Raw genomic sequence first — 8,327 nt, 5'->3', positions numbered from 1 at the left:
TTAAAGCATTAGCAGATATTTTTTTGACTTTGGAATGGTATTACAAAGTGTGTGTTTACTCGTTAACTAAGTACAAAAATTGATCGCTCCTTGACTTCCATTTCAAATTAGAATGACCTAATTTTAGATAGCTGTCATCAGTATTTTTACCAACTGATCATCTGAGGCAGGTAACTACTAGATTTTGACTAGTTAATTATCATATATTTGAGAGAATAATTGGCATACACGGTCAGTTGATTTATTAAATAGAGGATAACAACATTCTTTCTGATGTACATGTATTGCAGACAACCAGCAATCAACAGGTAGATACTCAGATAAAATAAAATATAATAACATAAAATAAATTACTATACATTTGCCTTCGCAAACAATAGAATCGAGCTTCCGTAAAAACGGGCACGTAACGGGCATGCAGTAACCCATTTACTTTCATATTTGATGATAAACATTGCATCATTGAATGGCTCCATACTGAAACTCCATACTGTACTTTGAAAATAACTTCTGATAAAAGAAACAGAAGTAAATGTATTACGGATGTTTGAAGGTGAAAAATATTATGAGGTAATAACGACAGTTCACCAAGACGGCACTGTACAAATCTGGCACGACATCGCTGCTCGGCTCGTACATCCGATGTTGGATGAGCGCGCGATGTAAATAAAGATCGCGCTTACCCTTAACCCGCTCGCAGAATATGCCTTTAAAGTGTATGGAATAATGCATCGGAAACGATGGGTACATATATTTTTGATAAAAAAGGAGATGTATGATATAGAAATACCGTGCGACGCGCTTACCATTAAGGTTTGTTTGTGGGCAAGGGCGACAGGAAAGCCAAAAATTAACGGGCGAGGCTTGCCGAGCCCGTTAATTTGGCTTTCCTCGAGTCCATGCCCACAAATAAACGTTAATGCTCAGATCGGAGTCTGTTATTTCCATTATATTATCATCGAACGCAAGGAAACCTTCAAAATTTCCGAAAATTTCAGAAGCGAACGACAACTGGGCCCCAGAAACTGAGCAATACGCGACGCACTGTCACGCGCGCTGTCAAAAATTGGCAAAGCCGGAGATGTTTTCAGAAAAAAAGTAACTTAAATTGACCTACAAGTGCTCCATTTTATTTTGTGATTGATTATGAATTACGTTTGAGCTGTAAAATTACGATACTTTGAGTCGTTAATCTTATTATTCATATTCACGGGCATGTAATCTAACCATTACTGTGTATTTTTGGTCAGTCACGTGGTTTAGCTCGACCAATCAAAATGCGACGGACAGGGCATGGTAATATAATAATAACTATTACGAAAATACCGCAAAGTAAGCATTCAGACATTAGTGCAACGCATCGCCGGACGCGCTAAACGCGCGCTTATGACTAAATCTATGTGTCGATATACATTCTTTGCGTTATTTTCATAATAACCTTAGCTATACTGAAGTATTCTAAAGTAAACAAAATTAAAACTAAACTAAACTAAACAAAACTAAACTAAACTAAGCTAAATAGTCAGAATAATCTGATGTGTTAGTGATTTGACTTGTTAGTCCCCGCGGACGAAGTCCTGCGGGGACTTACAGATTGGGTCCCGTCCGTCCGTGCGTCCGTCCGTGCGTCCGTCCTTCGTCCGCAGCCGTTTCTCAGACACTGCAGCACCAATTTTTAGCTCACGTGTGTAAACACGTGGGCTATTGTCATAGCGATGTCTGTCTGTCTGTCCGTGTGTGTGTGTGTGTGTGTGTTAGTGTGTGTGTGTGTGTGTCTGTCTGTCTGTCTGTCTGTTTACACGATAACTCAAAAACGCCTGAACGGATTCAAGTCAGATTTTGTACACTGGTACCATATGCTACTTGCAAGAACTGATTAGATTTTGGTTAGTGTGGTTTGCATATTAATGAAGTTATGCAATATCGTTTTTTTCCGTACAATGGTTTCCCTATGGAGACGGTAATGACAGTGTAGACATATATCAAGAAATACTGCACAAAATTTCATGAAACTTTTCACAGATGACAATCTAAGAACATTATGATGATACTGCGAGTGTCATGTCAATTATCTTCTCATTTGCATATTTAATGAACTTTTGTTATTAGTGTCATAACTGTGAAATTCCTGCACCAAACTTGATGATACTGGCAACAAATATTGATCTGATATATATCTAATTATACTTAGAAGCATTAGGCAGTGGCAAGTTAATAAATAGCTCATTTGCATATTTTATGAAGGTTTGTAATTAGTCATATAACTCCGATATAACTTCACCAATTGTGATGAAATCTGCTGCAGATACTGATCCGACTGATATCTAACTTTTGTGCAAAGCATTTAGTAGTGTGAAATTAATTAAGGGTTCATTTGCATATTTAATGAACTTTGTAATTAGGTATATAACTCTTAAATTACGGCACCCAAGTCAGTGAAATTGGGTACAGATATTGTTTTGATAAATATCTAATTGTACATAGAAGCATTTGGCAGTGTCAAGTTAACAATAGGTCATTTGCATATTTTATGAAGTTTAGTAATTAGTGATATAACTCCAAAATAACTGCACAAAATGTGATGAAATCTGCTGCAGATACCGATCCGACAGATATCTAATTATGGTGTAGAGCATTTAGTTGTGTGAAGTTAATTAAAGGGGCATTTGCATATTAAATGAACTTTGTAATTAGTGATATTACTCCAAAATTACAGCGTTAAATTTGATGAAACTTGCTACAGATGTTGACCTGATAAATATCTTATTGTACTGAGAAGCACTGAGCAATGTCAAGTTAATAATTAGCTCATTTGCATATTTCATGAAGTCTTATAATTAGTCATATAACTCCGAAATAACTGCATCAAATGTGATGAAAACTGCTGCACATACTGATACGACAGATATCTAACTGTGTTGTAAAGCATTTAGTAGTGTAAAGTTAATTAAGGGTTCATTTGCATATTTAATAAACTTTGTAATTAGGTATATAACTCTGAAATTTCGGCACCAAAATTTTGTGAAACGTGCTACAGATATTGATTTGATAAATATTTAATTGTGCTATGAATCATTGAACAGTGTCAAGTTAATTTAGGGTTTATTTGCATATTTAATGAACTTTGTAATTAGTGACATTACTCTAAAATAACAGCCTTAAATTAAATAAAACGTGCTACAAATGTTGATCTGATGGATATCTTATTTTCCCATAAAGCATTGAGCAGTGTCAAGTTAATTAACAACTCATTTGCATATTAAATAATTTTTTGTAATTAGTGATTAAACTCTGAGTGTACTGTGCGAAGTTTAAAAAAACCTGCTACATATAGTGATAACATATATCTCATTGTTCTGTGAAGCGTATTACTATTAATGAACCTGGTGTAAAACACGTGAGCATATTCAGTTCATATCTGGTATTAAAACTTGGCACAAAGGCATAGCAGTATGACCTACAGATGCACATCGATTTATTTTTCGATACGATTCAATATGGCCGCAAGGTGGCCATATTTTTGCGATTTTTCATGTCTTTGAGCCATAACTCAAACATCCTTGAACCGATTCTATTCAAACTTGGCACAAAGGCATAACTCTATGGCCTACATATGCATGTAGAATTATATTGCGATACGATCCAAAATGGGCGTGAGACGGCCATTTTGTTTGCGATTTTTCATGTCTTTGAACAATTAACACAAACATCCTTGAACCGATTCTGTTCAAACTCGGCACAAAGGCATAACACTATAACCTACATATGCATGTAGAATTATATTGCGATACGATCCAATATGGGCGTGAGGCGGCTATTTTGTTGCGATTTTTTCATGTCTTTGAACCATAACTCAAACATCCTTGAACCGAATTTGTTCAAATATTGCACAAAGGCAAAGAACTATGGCATACATATGCATGTATCAATTAACCTTGCGATAGGAGCCAATATGGCTGCAGAACTGCCATTTTGTTGGAATTTTGCATGTCTTTGAAGCTTAATTCAAAGGTCATTACACCGATTTTGTCCAAACTTGGCACAAAGATCATGCACTATGGCATGCATGTACATGTCAATGTACTTCGTGACATGTTCCAATATGGTTGCCAGATTGTCATTTTCCCCAATATCGCTGCTAGATGGTCATTTTTGGATTTCTTCTTGTCTTTGAGGCTTAATCATATGCAATTATTCCTTATCCAATGTTGTTGAGACTTGGTACAAAACTTAAGTACTATGGCATACATATGCATGTCTACTAATTTTGTGCTATGATCCATATGGTCAATAGACAGCCATTTGATTTCAATTTTGGTGTGATTTTTTTATGTCTTTAAAACATAAACATAGGTCACTGTCCTTCGATGGACTGATTTTGTTTGAACGTGATATGGCTGCATTCTTGTGCACATTAATTTGTTTCATTATATGATCCGAAATGGCTAATTACAACAGCATACCCGATCCTATACCATTTCAAAAATTCCACCAAAACATGCGTATAGTATGTGCCATCATGACACTAGAGGCAGTGAGGGCATCGTTATGTGTGATATAATCAAAAGTTCCTTCAATGGTCATTACCGGCAGAGAGGGGTCAATTTTATTGAACGTTCCTCAGATTACTTTATTATGCAAGTCACAAGCCTGATGCACCCCGCATCAATATCATTCAACAGCTACGTAGACCACAGCTACCTATAGTCTGTGGGCCAAACCTTGAAAAAGGCTCTAGAAATAGCATTGAGTTGTTTATGGTCTTTGAAATACTTTGGTATGAGCTTCAAATATTTGTTAATAGTGTGTGTACACGGAAAAAAAAATTCCCAAAAATATGCGGTTACAAGTGAGATTTTTGACCAAAAAGTATGCTTTTTCGCATGTTTTTCCTGAAAGGAGGGAAATCCATTCAAGTGTGTGATCTTATTAAATTGTTGGTAAGCCTCTTCACCTTTGAAATATGCAGTGGTGAGATCTGTTGTGATTTCTTCACCAGCCAATGTACCAGCTGTAAGATGAACAAGCAGGTCATCACTATCACCAGTAAATGGTGACCCCATCGACAGCAAGGTGGATATCACCTCTTGTACATCAGACTCATCTTTCTTCATTCTAGACTGTGTCAGGTCTTTGTGATCTGACTGCTTGTCTGTCTTACCAGCTTGGGTGAAGCAACCTGCTGCAATAGCTGAACGTGCTGGATGACTGAGAATCCATCGGTGGAGTGCACCCTTGTTTCGTGTGAAACCAACCAGACCACCCTTTGTCTTTGACTCACGATTGAGTGTTTGCTCAATAATTTGATCACATGGCGTCATTGAGAATGGATGGTCGTCAGATCGCTGCACAGCAAACTCACCTTCACAAAATTTCTCATATACATTTGGGTGTGTTTGAGGCAAGGCTGACAATTCTTGTAGATAAACTGGAAGATAGCGCGAATAGTTAACTCTACCATACGCAAAGTACCACGGTAACATCTTTCTTAGTGTGGATAGATGTAAATGCCAGTTCCCCTCACGTGTTGCTCGAATGAAGAGGAGTAGAAGCTGTACCATTTCCAAATAGGAATTCCAGAAAGCATAATTGATGTTACTTTCACAGCACTTCTGTACATGGTCTGTGTAATTCTGTAGTAATTGCTTAATTTCTTCCGTCTCCACTTCATCGATTAGCGAATGGGGGTAGCTTTCACGAAGTTGGATAAGGCTGGTGATCACTCTTAAATGTTCCTCTTCAGTCAAGCTGTCAAGGAATTCATTGAAGCGGATACGGTGCATAGCTTCAGCGACCAGTTTATGGCAGCGAACACTTCTGTTGTAATGATGGCCACTCATAACACCATTTGCAGAGCCTTGGGCTAAAATACCGGATTCTATCATTATATCTTCTAATCCAGCATCTCTGAAGCGCTTTCCTATTGTAGACAGAAATGACATAGCTGTGTGAAACTCTCCAAGACGTAGAATTAGACGTTGTGTATACTCTTCATTCTGCCAGCGTATCTCTTGTGCTTTCGAGTAAATTGCTTGATCCATGGTGACAACAATACTTTGCAGGCTGAGCTTATTGGTGGTGTCAACACTTCTACTGAGTATTGTGTTTACGGTAGACTTGTCCGTTGGACTGGCGTCAATCACCGGCAGATAACCAATTTTGCCGACAGGTGGGGTGACACTGCCTGAAAGTTTCTGATTAAATCCAGTCCATGAGGGTAAAAGGTTACATTCCTCTCCCTCAACCTTCAAAGTAAAAAAATAAAAGTAACACAGTATGACTGGCAAATATACAAAACAATTTATCAAATTCATACAATTGACATGTTTTCTGAAAATACTCAATATAGTTACAAAGTATACAAACCTGTACAGTCTTGCATAACCAGAATGCCAAGTCTTTGTTCAATGGGATTTCTTTTTCTCTGCCCTGATTCAGGAAAATTTCATCCACATTAGAACCTACAGGTACATTGAAAAATATTGCTTTACTCTAGGGCAGTGTAACATTATAGTGACGTAACAATATTGTAAAACTACAACAGTTCTTGTCCCATATGTCAGCACTATTTGTATAATGCTTGGGAAATGCAAGTATGAATGTCACAGTGCATTTAATCTTAAGTTATTTAACAAAGGGAAAATTTAATGTGTAAATAGAGGGGATATATAAAAAGGAGTACTGATACTATGATGGACATGTGCAAAATATCTTGTTTACTGTTTACACACCTTTTCAAATTGTTTAATGAAGGGGAAGGGTTTAAAACACATTGAATGTATGGGACTGTGCATGTAAAAGTTTGATATGTAAAATGAGTTGTGCATTTAATTGTGCTACTTACAACGATAATGTTTGACCATGCCTGCATTGAAGACAATGACTGTGATGATTTTATAGTTCATAATGTACAACCTGACGGTGCAGGGCCATGGCGTGGTCTGCCATGGTATTCAATAATATTGGTGGGTGGAACTTGAAGCGTCCTTTGCTTTGACTTGGTGACTGTTACTGATATCAAAAGGTTGCTGTCATTGTCATCTGTATCATCTCCAAGACTCCTCTGAATTATAATTCCATTTGTATTGTGAGTTGTTCCTTTCCCTGAAAAAGAAATTGTATCAGAAGATGTTGTTAACACTTATGATCTACTTGAAAAAAAAGATAACATTAACAGTAGCAGATTACCAAATACATAAACAAATGCAGAACTACTGTCACAGTGATATTTGAGACCTGAGTAATCAGCTGTACTTACCACTGAGTGTCTCTTCACCAAATCATTATTATCCCATACCAATGTTGTAAAGACTTCTTGACAAAAACCTGGTGGCAAACCATCGCCATGGAGTTGTTGGATAGCTAGTGCTGTGTCAGGCTCTAACACCTTTGAGTGTGAAACGCAGTGCCCTAAACCATTGAGCAATCCTATCAATGATGAAGATCCAGTCACATGACGAACTGCCATACCAAGTGACAAGTGTTTAGGGGTGAGTTTCCGTCCTTGAGAAGACAAGAACATCATGTCCTGACAAATTGATAACAATTTGTTCTCAACATCAGCTTGGACATCAACACGTTCTTGTGAATGGAAGTCCTGTGATAAGCCAGTACACCATGCCAGGAAATTAAAAAGTTTGGTAGGTACAATATCTCTACTTCTCTGGATTGTTAGATCTTCTGCCCGAGGAGGCCACTCTGCAACACCTTGAGCTTTCTCTAGAGTGGCATGAATATTCATGGCAGAGTGAATCATCTCAAGCATTTCATGCTGCTGACTGTTAGAGTGTGCTGTTAGTGACTGTGACTCTGCTTCATCTTCTTCGCTTTCAGAATCTGTATGAGTAATGTTCAGGATCCGGCCAGCTGAATCTGATTCTTTGTGAGCCATTACCAGTTCACATTTGTGCATGTGTGGTCGAAGAAACTTGATTTTATCACCAAATCGTCGTTTGAGTCTCTTTTTTAAATACACTTTTTTGTATGATGATGCATCAATATCTTCAATGTCATTGATCATTTTAACGAAGATATTTCTCAACACGTTGATTGGAACAACTTCATTATTATCTATTAGTCTCCTCTGCACTACTTCATCACAAAATTTTTTGAAGGATGGTGCATACATGATACCACTTTCTTCCTCTGTTTTCTTCTGGTATGAATAAGTGACACATCTGACATAACTTTGATAGCATGATTTGTGATACTTCACTTCAATACTGACCAAGTCTTGACCTCTCAACTGCAGTAGAAGTTTCTCGTCTTTCCTAAATTCGGCAGCTTTAAGTAATGTACGTCCGTCGGTTTCACAAGTGACAAGTCTT

At 37.4% G+C, this 8,327-nt stretch overlaps 1 long non-coding RNA gene across 1 annotated transcript; it reads right to left on the bottom strand.

Annotated features, from left to right (window-relative positions):
* Positions 1-6,171: 6,171 nt before the first annotated feature.
* LOC139129787 (uncharacterized) lies at positions 6,172-7,607 on the bottom strand. The gene is made up of 4 exons (XR_011551674.1): positions 7,259-7,607; positions 6,845-7,104; positions 6,367-6,461; positions 6,172-6,245 (listed from the first exon to the last, which is right to left on the bottom strand). It is a non-coding gene; the product is annotated as an uncharacterized lncRNA (long non-coding RNA).
* Positions 7,608-8,327: the final 720 nt, after the last annotated feature.

This window comes from Ptychodera flava, chromosome 3 (assembly GCF_041260155.1).
Source record: "Ptychodera flava strain L36383 chromosome 3, AS_Pfla_20210202, whole genome shotgun sequence".
NCBI lineage: Eukaryota > Metazoa > Hemichordata > Enteropneusta > Ptychoderidae > Ptychodera > Ptychodera flava.
This window is presented reverse-complemented; position numbering and strand designations above follow the sequence as displayed.